The 12,734-nt window shown below is 37.2% G+C and overlaps 1 long non-coding RNA gene across 4 annotated transcripts; it reads left to right on the forward strand.

Annotated features, from left to right (window-relative positions):
- The first annotated feature begins 9,108 nt into the window (after positions 1-9,108).
- LOC122001302 lies at positions 9,109-11,946 on the forward strand. Of its 4 annotated transcripts, XR_006117314.1 has the most exons (6): positions 9,109-9,341; positions 9,432-9,769; positions 10,564-10,632; positions 10,751-10,886; positions 11,234-11,409; positions 11,520-11,946. It is a non-coding gene; the product is annotated as an uncharacterized LOC122001302 (long non-coding RNA). The 4 variants fall into 4 exon arrangements; XR_006117313.1 differs by having other exon boundaries at positions 9,432-10,632; XR_006117312.1 differs by having other exon boundaries at positions 10,564-10,886.
- The last annotated feature ends 788 nt before the right edge of the window (positions 11,947-12,734 follow it).

Raw genomic sequence — 12,734 nt, forward strand, 5'->3', positions numbered from 1 at the left:
ATTTATCTGTCCATTCAAACTTCTTGTTCTTCCTGGTGAGGGATGTTAGTGGAGAGGCTATTCTAGAAAAGTCTTCCACGAATTTTCTGTAGTACCCAGCTAAACCAAGGAAGCTTCTGATCTCCCTGGCGTTCTTAGGTCTACTCCAGTTGTTGACCGCTTCTATTTTGGCTGGATCCACTTGGATGCCTTCTTTAGAAATTATGTGACCTAGAAATGCCACCTGATCTAACCAGAACTCGCACTTTGAGAATTTAGCGTAAAGCTGCTTTTGCTGAAGAGTCTGCAGTACTATCCTCAAGTGCGTATCATGCTCCTCTGGGGTTCTGGAATAGATTAGAATGTCGTCGATGAACACAATGACAAATTTGTCAAGGTATTCTCTGAACACTCTGTTCATCAGATCCATGAAAACTGCAGGTGCATTAGTCTCACCAAAAGCCATGACTACGAACTCGTAGTGTCCGTATCTGGTCCTGAAAGCCGTTCTGGGTATGTCTCTTTCTTTCACTTTTAGCTGATGGTACCCAGAGCGCAGGTCTATCTTTGAGAATACTGTCGCCCCTCTCAACTGATCAAATAAGTCGTCGATTCTGGGCAGTGGATACTTGTTCTTGATAGTCACTTTATTCAGAGCCCTATAATCTATGCACATCCGCATAGATCCATCCTTCTTCTTGACAAACAACACAGGAGCTCCCCAAGGTGAGTGACTAGGGCGGATGAAGCCTTTGTCAAGTAGCTCCTGAAGTTGCTCTTGTAACTCTTTTAGTTCTGCTGGAGACATGCGGTATGGAGCTTTTGAAATTGGACCGGTACCAGGAACCAGTTCAATCTCAAACTCCACTTCTCTGTTGGGAGGTAGTCCATGTAGCTCTTCTGGGAATACCTCTGGATACTCACAGACTACCCGAACTTCCTCCTGCTTGGGTCTTTTTTGTTCTTCTGTACTCACAATGTGCGTAAGAAAACCAGCACACCCTTTAGCTAACATCTGGTGAGCTGTGAGAGAAGAAAGGAACTTCTGGGTCTTCCTCTTTGGCACCCCTGTGAACTCAAAGGATGGTTCACCTTCTGGACTAAAGATCACTTTCCTTCTGAGGCAGTCCACTGAAGCACTGTACTTGCTGAGGAAATCCATATCCAAAATGATATCGAAATCCTGCATGGCGAGGACCACCAGATTTACACATAGCTCACGGTCTGAAATTCTGACTGGTACAGCCCGAAGCCACTGGTTGGATTCCATGACTTCCCCAGAAGGTAGGGTCATCAGGAACTTGGAGTCCATGCTTTTTGTAGGTACTTGTAATTCTTTGGCAAAGAGTACTGATACAAAAGAATGGGTTGCTCCAGTATCAAATAGTGCAGTAGCTAAATGCTGAAAAATAACTACTTGACCTGTTACGATCGTCGAGGCACTAGCAGCTTCTTCTTTGGTGAGGGAGAATACTCTGGCACTGGCTGAAACTGGTGGGGCTTCCAACCTTCCTTGACTGATCTGAGGTCGTTCCAGAGTTGCAGGCATATAATGTAGCTGAGGTTTGCCTCCATATTATATTGGCTGTGGCTGAGGTGCTTTGAGCTTGTTAGGGCATTCTTTAGCCATGTGTCCTTCCTGCCCTCATGAATAGCATCCAGTCTTACCCAAAAGACAGGCTCCTGGATGTGTTCTCCCACATTTAGGACAGAGAGGGATCTTGGTCTGCTTATTTGCTGGTCCTCCTTTCTGGTTACCTCCTGAGTTCCACTGCTTTCTTTTGTTACCCTTGCCTTTCCAGTTCTGCTTATTTGCCTGAGGTTTCTGACTCCCAGCTATCTTATCTTCGATCTTGACTGGCTTATGCTGCACTTGTTGTGCTCTGATGCTGTCCAAATAGTGCTCAGCAACTAATGCTCTGCTGACCAGCTCTTCGCTAGTCTGAGGTTGATGAGCTCCACTACTCATATTAAGTGCTATCACTGGCCTCAGCATCCAGAGCATCAGTCTGACTCGTTCCTTCTCTGTGCTTACTAACTCTGGGCAGAGACGAGCTAGCCTGTTGAATTTCTTTACTGCTTCTTCCACTGACAGGTCACCTTGTCTGAATTCTATGAACTCCTCATAATGCTTATTGGTGATCCGCTGACGGAAGGATTCTTCATAAAACTCCGTCTCGAAGTCAGCCCAGCTCATCTGATTGACTGCTCTCTTGCTTTTAACTCTCTCCCACCACATTCGAGCATCTCCAGATAGGCAGAATGAGGCACACTTGACCTTCTCGACTTCTGGCCAGTCAAGAAGCTCCATGGTGCTCTCCAGTGTCTTGAACCAAGCCTGAGCATCCCAAGGCTCAGTCGTGCCTGAGAAACTCTCTGGCTTCAGTTTCATCCACTGTATCAGATATGCTTCTTGTCTTCTAGGTGCTGTGGGGACTTCCAGGATGGCTGGTGGAACCTCAGTCACCACTAGAGTCTCCACAGTGATTGTTGGAGGAGTGGGAGGGACTGGCTGCTGATTCGCCATCAGATTGACGATCACTTGCTGCTGCTCTGCTACTTGTCTCTGGAGTTGAGCAACAACTTCAGAGAGATTTGGTTCAGCTGCTCTGGGCTCTTCGTTCTCCTGAGCTCGACCCTCATTACGAGTGGTACGGGGGTGTCCTCTTCTTGACATCTAATTATGCAAAGAAAAAGAAAGATTTGATATATTCTCTATCCTTTCTAACCAAACTTAGGTATATGGATAAAAGAGAAACAAAACTTCTATCTTACTAAAGCACATACAAGCAAATACTCTATACTACAAATAATAAAGAAAGCATAAGAAAGAAAACTTAAATACTTTCTTACTTGAAGACGGCAAGGATGATGTTGATGTGTGTGTGATGCTGGAGAATAGGAACTGCTCTGATACCAACTGTAACGACCCACCTTCTACACTACTACTACTCTAAAGGTGGACGTTACCTAACTACTACTCTACTTAACAAGTATGATTAAAAACCACATGGAAACCCTACCGAAAAATTTCGGCAGAGTCTCCCCTGTACCGGTGACCAAATCAACAATACAAATAGTGTATACTCAACCACAGGCGGCTGGAACATATAATTACACAACCATGCAGTAATAAAAACACAATAACTCAAAGGAAACTATTCTAGCAATGGTAAACAACACAATAACTCCAACAATAGGACAACTCTAAACAGAAAGGTCTTGACAATTCCTTAGCAAACTCTTGATCTCCCCATAGTCCAGCCATCACACACCTTCATCACCACCACCTTATCGCCTTCCTTTCATACTTTAGCTTTTCCTTTATCTGCAGTACGAGGAAGTGCAGTCTATAAGTAAAATTTGCTTAATGAGCGCTATCTAACTCACAAAAACACGAATATGCATGTATACAGAAAGATCTAGAAACTATATGCTCTAAACGAAAGTAAAGCATAAACATAACTGCTCACGTCAAACCAATAGCAAAGAAAAGCTAAGGAATCTACTCATGTAATTCTAATAGCTAATCATGCTATACATGGATAAAACTGCATGCTGGAAGATAAACCTAATCATGCTAAATATCAAATCAAGAAACAATTAAAACTAATACTGCATGCTAGAATTCAAAAGAACTAAACTTACTGATTCTAAGCATATGTGAAACTTGTTTCATTTGTTCCAAAACTTATACTTTATTACTTCAAAACAATAATAAAGTTCTTATTGATTAAAAACTTTTACTTTAATACTTAAAAATAATAATCAACTTCTTTCTTGGGCCCAGGCTTAGTAACAATGCGCGCTCCCTAATAGAAATTGTGGTAGCTAATCATCAGTCCTACGAGGGTAAAGACCTTGGTCTTACCAGGGCCAAGACCTTGGAATTGGTCACCTGGATTTGTTTAACGACAACCTTGGAAGTCGGGTACTAGCCTCTTTAAAGTAAACTACTTATTATCTTTTATTACTTCTTCTTTAAATGTCTTGACATTTTAATAGGCACCTTGTGTGTCAAAAATCCCTAAAGTCTTGACTTTGGGATCTACTTAAGGCCTTGGCCTTTTTCTTTCTTTTCTTTATCTTTCTTATACTTGTTCAAGTAAAATACTAGCCTATTTTAACATGCTACAACAGATTTAAAACCAAGGAATACAAAACTGAAATCTTTAGGCATGCTACAGCAGAAATAAATCAAAGAAGAAAAATCTGCATTCCTAAAAAAACTACATACACTTAGGGAGTAGTGGTTCATGCTTGTTAAAGTAACGAAGTAACTAAAACTGCAATGCTAATAATAGGGCTGATCATGTTTGTTAAAATAGCAATGAAAACTAATACTATGTACTTAGATTAAAGGTTGTTCGTGCCCTCTAAATAGCACAAAAAAGGTCTAAACAGAAAATGCTAAACAAAAGGCTGTTCGTGCCCATTAATGGCACAAAAAGATCTAAACTGGTATGCTAAATATAAGGGTTGTTCTAGCTAATTAAGAAAGCATACGAAACTAAATCTGAAACTGAAAACCTATACTTAGATACAAGGTTAACAAAAAGGAAAACTAAAGAGAACTAAATCTGCAATTCCAAAGAAACAAGATATTTGATGCAGGAATCTGAAATGCTTAACACCTACTGTACATGTCCAATTTTATTGCAACCTAACTCAAAACTGAATTACTGTCTACCAGGTCTGAAGAAAATCCAAATCACATGCTTAAACTATCCCATTTACTTCCTTCCTTTGTGATTCACGGCAGCAAACTCAAACACAACAGCACTGTGGTTCACGGTAGCAAACTCAAACACAACAGCACGGTGATTCATGGTAGCAAGCCCTAAGCAACAACCTGGATTCTATACAATCTTCCAAAAACAAAGGAAGGGTTTCAAAAACTCTTAATAAACTCGAATTCCTGAACAACATACATGCAAGGAAGAAAACCAATCCCGAAACCTCAATTCACGGTAGGATTTCAAAGTTCAATCCTTTCACACGGCATACCCATAAAAACACAAGGAAAACACCAAAACCTCGATAGCAACTCCTACTGCAGGCGAGTAAGCAACTTACCTTAGGCTTTTCGTGAACTTACAACCGACGACAGCTTCTAGGGTTTGCGGAGAGATGAAGATCCCGACGGCTTCTTTGCGTCCGCGAGCTCCCCACGACGAGAGGGTCACGGTTGAGTGAAGACCGGCGGAAAAAGGCCTAGCTCCGTCGCCTTTTCCGCCCGAACAGTGGAGTCGCCGCCGCCGTCGCCGTTCGCGAGAGAGAAGAAGATTTTGAGAGGAAATTTAGATTTTCCGAAAATAAAAACCTAAATTTCTTTTCTTATACTAGGGTTAGTTTCGGTTCCAAAAATATCGCTTAACTACTACTGGTTTTGGTTTCCTTCAAGAAACATTTGCTTGCTCACTTGGTCAGCCTGGGCAGATAAAGGCTTGGCTGAGTCGAAGATCGCTAGCTCGAATCTTGCCTCAGCCCCTTATTTTGGTATTTTCGTTTCCTTTTATGGCTTAAGGTTAATTCTGACTTAAGATCATTTAAGTTCCTATTTATTTACAAAAAGGTTGTGGACCGGTTGGCTGGCCGAATTTGGTTCAGGTTCGAGGTCATGGGTTCGAAACCCGGCTTCAACACATTTAATTTTTATTTTATTTTATTTTATTTTATTTTATTTTTTTTTAAACTTCTTCCTCTTGGTAAAAATACCAAACGAACTCCAAAAATTACATAAAAATACTCTAAAAATTCCTAAAAATCTCTAGAATACTTTAAAAGCATTTCTAAATATTTTTAAGGACATTTAGAACTCAAAATAAGGAAAATTGGGTCGTTACAAAGCAAGATGAGAAGGTGAGTGATAAGTCATGGGGTTTGATCGCCACAAGTTGCCTTGATAAGATCGAAATTAGTTCTTTACCTAAGAACTAGAAGGAAGCTCTCACTAAAGAGAAACTAAAATTTTCATTAAACTTACTTGATTTTCCATACAAGAGTTCTCCTATTTAACATCCCTTAAGATCCACTATGCTCTAATTATGCAATAAATATCATGCTTGCATGCATGAGATTTATTATCCACTAATGCAACCACTAATCCCTAATACTAGCTTGATGCAATCATGCATGCATGGTATTTATTATACTAGCTTAGGAGCTCTAAAAAATGCATTAAAAACTCACAAAGGACATCAAAAGTCACTTTAGAAATCCCCCCCCCCCCCCACCCCACCCCAAAATGCATACGAAAATGATTCTCATGTTGGTCCAATTTCACTTTCAATTTGAAGGAATGTGATTCATTTAGTTGTTGCCTCCCTTGTGCATTAATCCTCCTTTTCCTTGAGCCCCATTATTAAGCCTTCCAAAGCTTGCTTCATTCTCTTAGTCTTGGACCTCGTCATGGGTCCCCCAATTCCCTTCAATGCCTCTTCTTGGCTCACATCATTCCCTCCTTTAGGTGAATTCGTCCTCGAATTTAGGTCTTCATCATCTACATCAAAAGGACTCAAATCATCCATATTAAATGTTACACTAACACCATACTCACTGGGCAAATCAATTTTGTAAGCATTGTCATTAATTCTTTCCAACACTTGGAATGGTCCATCTCCTCTTGGTTGAATCTTTGATTTCCTTTGGGTAGGAAACCGTTCCTTCCTCATATGAACCCACACCCAATCACCAGGTTCAAGGACAACTCTTTTTCTCCTTTTATTGGCTCGATTTTCAAATTGCTCCATTTTCTTCTCAATTTGAGCTTTAACTTGCTCATGAAGCTTCTTCACATATTTTGCCTTTGTTTTGCCATCCTTGTGAACTAAAGAAGAAGTGTTAGGTAAAGGAAGCAAATCAAGAGATGTTAGTGGATTGAACCCATAAACAATCTCAAAAGGAGAAAATTGAGTAGTAGAATGGACCGTCCTATTATAAGCAAATTCAACATGAGGTAAACATTCTTCCCAAGATTTAATGTTCTTCTTAATAATTGCTCTAAGAAGAGTAGAAAGTGTCCTATTTACCACTTCAGTCTGGACGTCAGTTTGTGGGTGGCATGTGGTGGAGAAAAGAAGCTTTGTTCCTAGCTTGTTCCATAAGGTCCTCCAAAAATGACTTAAAATTTTGGCGTCACGATCTGAAACAATGCTCCTAGGCATGCCATGAAGTCTTACCACCTCTTTGAAAAACAAATCTGCCACATGAGTTGCATCATCAATTTTGTGGCAAGGTATGAAGTGTGCCATCTTAGAGAATCTATCAACTACCACAAAAATGGAGTCCTTACCTTTTTGAGTACGTGGTAGCCCTAAAACAAAATCCATAGACAAGTTAGTCCAAGGAAAATTAGGAATAGGAAAAGGCGTGTAAAGTCTATGAGGTAATGTCTTAGATTTTGTTTTTCTACACACAATGCACCTTGCACAAAATTTCTGTACATCATGTTTCATGTGTGGCCAATGAAAATGTTCAAGCAGCATTTCTAAGGTGTTTTGAACCCCAAAGTGTCCCATTAAACCCCCCCCCCCCCCATGTGCTTCCCTAACTAGTAATTTACGCATGGATCCTCTAGGCACACAAAGTCTGTTATTCTTAAACAAGTAGTTGTCATGTCTAACAAACCCATTTTGTGATTTCTTTTCACACACAACATACAATTGGAAAAACTCATTATCATGTACATACAATTCCTTAATATGTTCAAAGCCAAGCAATTTAGTTTCAAGTGTAGCTAACAAGTTATACCTTCTTGAAAGTGCATCTGCTACAACATTTACCTTTCCTTGCTTATGCTTAATCACATAAGGAAATTGTTCAATAAATTCGACCCATTTGACATGCCTTTTGTTGAGCTTCCCTTGCCCTTTCAAATACTTCAAAGATTCATGATCATTATGAATGACAAATTCTTTAGGCAAAAGATAATGCTGTCATATTTGCAATGCTCTAACAAGTGCATACAAGTCTATATCATAAGTGGAATTGTTGAGAGTGGCGTCACTTAGTTTCTCACTAAAATATGCAATGGGATGACCATCTTGAAGTAAAACAACCCCAATATCCACATGAGATGTATCACATTCAATTTCAAATGATTTAGAAAAATCAGGTAAAGCAAGAATGGGTGCATGTGTGAGTTTATCCTTAAGTGTTTGAAATGCATTTTCTTGATTCTCTCCCCATCTAAAACCCATGTTTTTCTTAACAATTTCATTTAGGGGTGTTGCCACTGTGCTGAAATCCTTCAAAAACCTCCTATAAAAACTTGTCAACCCATGGAAGCTCCTAACCTCACTCACAATTTTATGAGTTGGCCAATCTCTAATGGCCTTAACTTTCCCTTCATCAACCTGCACTCCTTTAGAACTTACACTACAAGAAAACAGGGCTTCAGAAATAGATTTTTGAGACAGAATTAAAATCTGTTTCAGATTTAGGTCAATCAGAGACGGATTTACTACGAAATTACTAATCTATTTCAATTTAATAAAATAAAAAATAAATTGAAATGGAAACTGAAATGAATTTGAGACGAAACTATAAATAATTTTTTTAAAACGAAAATAAATACAGTTTATAAACAAAATTTGAAACGATATAATTTCTGTCAAAAATTTTGTTTAAAATTTAATGAAAAATTGAGACAGAAAAAATATATTTTAAATTTATATAAATTAGAGATAATTTTTTTGATAGAAATAAAATTCATTTCAAATTTATGTAAATTAGAGATGAATTTACTACATAATTTAGTAGTATGTTTATAAATATACTAAAATTAAAATGATTTTTTGACAAAATTATAACTAAATTTTAATAAATAAAAATAAATATAAATTATAAATACAATTTGAAATTGTGTAATTTTTATAAAAAATTCCTTTAAAGTTTGATGAAAATTTGAGATGAAAAAAATCCATTTTAAATTGACATAGATTTGTTAAAAAAATACAAACGTATTTCATTTAAAAAATATATAATATCTAAAAAAAAATTAAGATAAAATATAAAATAAATTTAAACTAATATTTCATATAAATTTATTAAAAAATAATATTAAATACATATAAATATAAATAATTTATTTCCCTTTAACTTATTATTTCTTTTGCCTTTCCTCTTTCATCGCTCTTGACCTAACTCCTCCTTGTAACCAAGCGTCCAAGCCTCCTCACAAGCAAGTCGTGCACCTTGCATGGCGATGAGGACGACTGGGCTACGGCGACAAGGACGCCCACGGCGGCAAGGACGCCCACGGCTGCAAGGACGCTCGCGGCCGCTTCAAAGCCGCCATTGGTAAGCCTCCAGTGCTCAACATCGTCGCCTTCGCCAAGATCGAAAGAGACCAAATTAAGGTTTTTTCTTCCCCAAATCGCATTGTAGAATCTAAGTTTTTAAATCCACCCATACTCCACCACCATCCATGACCTCCTCTGGAACCACAGCCTCCCCAACAAGCTGATCCCCAAGTTCGTCAAGTGCTTCTCCTACGACGACGCCTTTGGTCTCCTCGAGGTCCGACTCTATGGCCCCTGCTATGCGCACTACGAAGATGGGCTCACCTACTTCGACAACAAGGTGCGGGGGAACCTCAGCTACGACACTCTGTAGGGTGGTCGGGTGGGCGCAGGAGCAGCTGTTCCTTAAATTCGTGGTTATGGGGATCATGGTCACCGATCCCACCTTTGGCGTGATCCTCTTCGACATCAGCATTGTGCCGCCTTCTCCTTTGACCCGCCGCCAGAATACCTCCTGGAAGTGGAAGAAATGACCATTGGAATAGGTGAGTAGACCCGATTGAAAACGAAGCGATTTTGCCCGGCTGCATTTCCTTTCATGTTGGATTAGGGATTGATTTTGGTGTGATTGTTGCTGCATTTGTTGGCTACTGGATGATTGACATCTACTTCCCCTACATTTTCTATTTCTTCTTGCTTTCCAACTAAAGATTGATTTTTTTCCATTGACGATCTGTTCTCTTCTGCAAAATATGATCTTCATGTTGTAAATTTCTTAATTTTTCTGGAATTAAACTTCAACATACATCCATTTCGAATAGCAATGCTTGTTGTCAAGACAAACCTTTATTCTTTGACATTTCTTGTTTACTTCAATGTTGATTCTACCAATGTGACATTTTGTTGATTAATATTCTTTAGTGTTTCTTCTGCTTAGTTGATTTTGATTTTAGTCTGTATTTCCTTTTGCAAGTTTTGGCTTTTGCTTCTCCAAATATGTTGAGTTCCACACACTAGAACCTTGCTTACAAGCAACCGCATAATTATTTTGCTTCATTTCATTGTCAATGGTGTGCCAACTTGCTTGCCAAAGGCTTGGAAATTAGTTCAACCTGTGTCCTCCATTTCTGTCACAAGATTTCTGGATACTATATTAAATTAGTTACTGAGATTATTTTGCAATTGCAATCTCTTACTTATGGTTATATTTCCTCTTGAGTTGTGCAGTCCTTGTTTTTAGTTTTGTTCCTTTCTTGTGCAATTCTCTGCTGCTTCAAGTATGAGTAATTTTTCAACATTATTCGAGCTGAACTCATTGAATGTGTCTGTGTTTTCTTAGTTCATTTGCAGAGTCATTGCGAATAGTTGGACAATTTCTTCATTAGAGTTGATCATCACAAAAAAAAAAGTACTCCTAAATTTCCTTTTCATCTTTCAACATTCATTTCTCTTCATAAGCTTATGGTGCATTGTAAATGCAATAATGTTCTTCAAACCATTTCACTGCCTGCTTTTCATCTCTTTAGTCATTCATAAAATTGCCAATGGTTGCACTACTCGATGAAGTTAAGATCCAAGGTTTTGTTCTTATTGCAAAGGGTTTATTTTCAACTTTCAAAGATGAGGCTATCTTCTTCAAATCTCTCTGATCACCAAAAGAAGGTATTTCTTTACTAGTTCCTTCTCATCTTATTGTTACTGTTGATGTATTGTATTACACTTGGCTGCTTTAAAGCCCATTTTAATAATTTTTTCTCCAACTGGATTTTTCTTGCAAGTAACCTATAGTTTTAAAAGGACTTGATTTCCTATCAAACTTCCTTGCATCCTGGTTTATACAATAGCAGACATGGTGTTCAAAGGAAGTTTTGCATTATGAATATTAGTTGAATAATAATTGATTGTTTTTCTCAGACATATAGAGAAGAAAATTTTTACCCGATTGAATTTTTAAGTTCCTTGACTTGGCCTATTGTTTTTCTCTAACCTTTCAGATGATACTTTCACAGGTGTCAATGATACTTCCATTTATTCAGAATATTTGACAATCTTCAAGTTCTATGTGAAGCCTTTACAAAGATTCAAAATATTTGCTTCTATTATTGGAAAATATGTCTGCATTCTTCTTTTAATTTTTAGCAACGGTATCAAAGAGTTCGCAGATAACAAATCGACTTGCGTTAGTGTAAGTTAAAAAATTTAATTTTTCATTATTTTTATATTATATCATGTATGTATCTCATTTGTTTATTTTCATATTTATTAGACTAATACAAGTTAATGTAATATGAACAGGAACAAAATAGAGAAAAACAAAATGTTGATGACTACTCTACTCATTCTTCATTCAATCTTCAATAATGATGTGATGTAATGGGTGAAAAATTTGCTAGAAGGTGGCAGTCTACAGTGATGTGATGTGATGGGTGAATCATGCAAGGGGATGGTGTATGAACTTCAACGCGATCGACACTTTGGAAGATAAAATAATTAAAGTTTCAACAGATTTGCTCTAATAAGATGAATACAGAATTATCACAAGAAATTGAAGACATGCATACTACTAGCAAGAGGATAGAGGAAGAAATTATTAAAAGGAAAAGAAAATTGGAATCGTAATGTATGATTGCTTTTATCTCAAGACTATGTGAATGTTTATTTATCTCAATGGTAATCATATTGTACTGTTGGATTTAGAAATTAGTTATTTTAATATTTTTAATTTATTTGAAATTTGTGATTGCTTATTGTAAAGTAATATGTAGATATGAAATATAGATAAAATTAGTGATAAATTTGAAAATAAATTTATATGTGGATTTATAAACAGAATTATAAATGGATTGATAAATAGATTAAAGATTATATTTGTTAGGTAATTTGAGACAGATTAAAGACAAATTTAAAACAAAATTAGAAACAAAATTTGTATTTGAAATTAATTTCATTTAGTTAAATTAAAAACAAATTTATAAACAAATTTTAAATTTGTTTTTGAAATTAGAGACGGAATATTTCTGTCTCAAAATTAGCTACGGGGCTTTCACTAACGGATTTTTGAGACAGAATATTCCGTCTCAAACATTCTTTAGAGACAGAAAAATGACTTTCAGAGACAGAATTTTTCGTCTCTGAAGCCATGTTTTCTTGTAGTGAATTGTGACAAAACCAAGAAAAACCACATGATTAGTGCAAAAAGAACACTTTTTCAAGTTAGTATATAGTTTTTCCTTTCTAAGGACATGCAAGACAGATTGGAGATGTGCAATATGCTCAACAAAACTCTTGGAATATACCAAAATATCATCAAAGTATACTACCACAAATTTTCCAAGAAATTCTCGTAAGATATGGTTCATAAGCCTCATAAAAGTGCTTGGTGCATTAATTAACCCAAAAGGCATTACTAACCATTCATACAATCCATATTTGGTTTTGAAAGCTGTTTTCCATTCATCCCCTTCCCTTATCCTAATTTGATGGTGCCCACTTTTCAAATCAATTTTAGAA

Source organism: Zingiber officinale, chromosome 7A (genome assembly GCF_018446385.1).
Source record: "Zingiber officinale cultivar Zhangliang chromosome 7A, Zo_v1.1, whole genome shotgun sequence".
NCBI classification, from domain to species: Eukaryota; Viridiplantae; Streptophyta; class Magnoliopsida; order Zingiberales; family Zingiberaceae; genus Zingiber; species Zingiber officinale.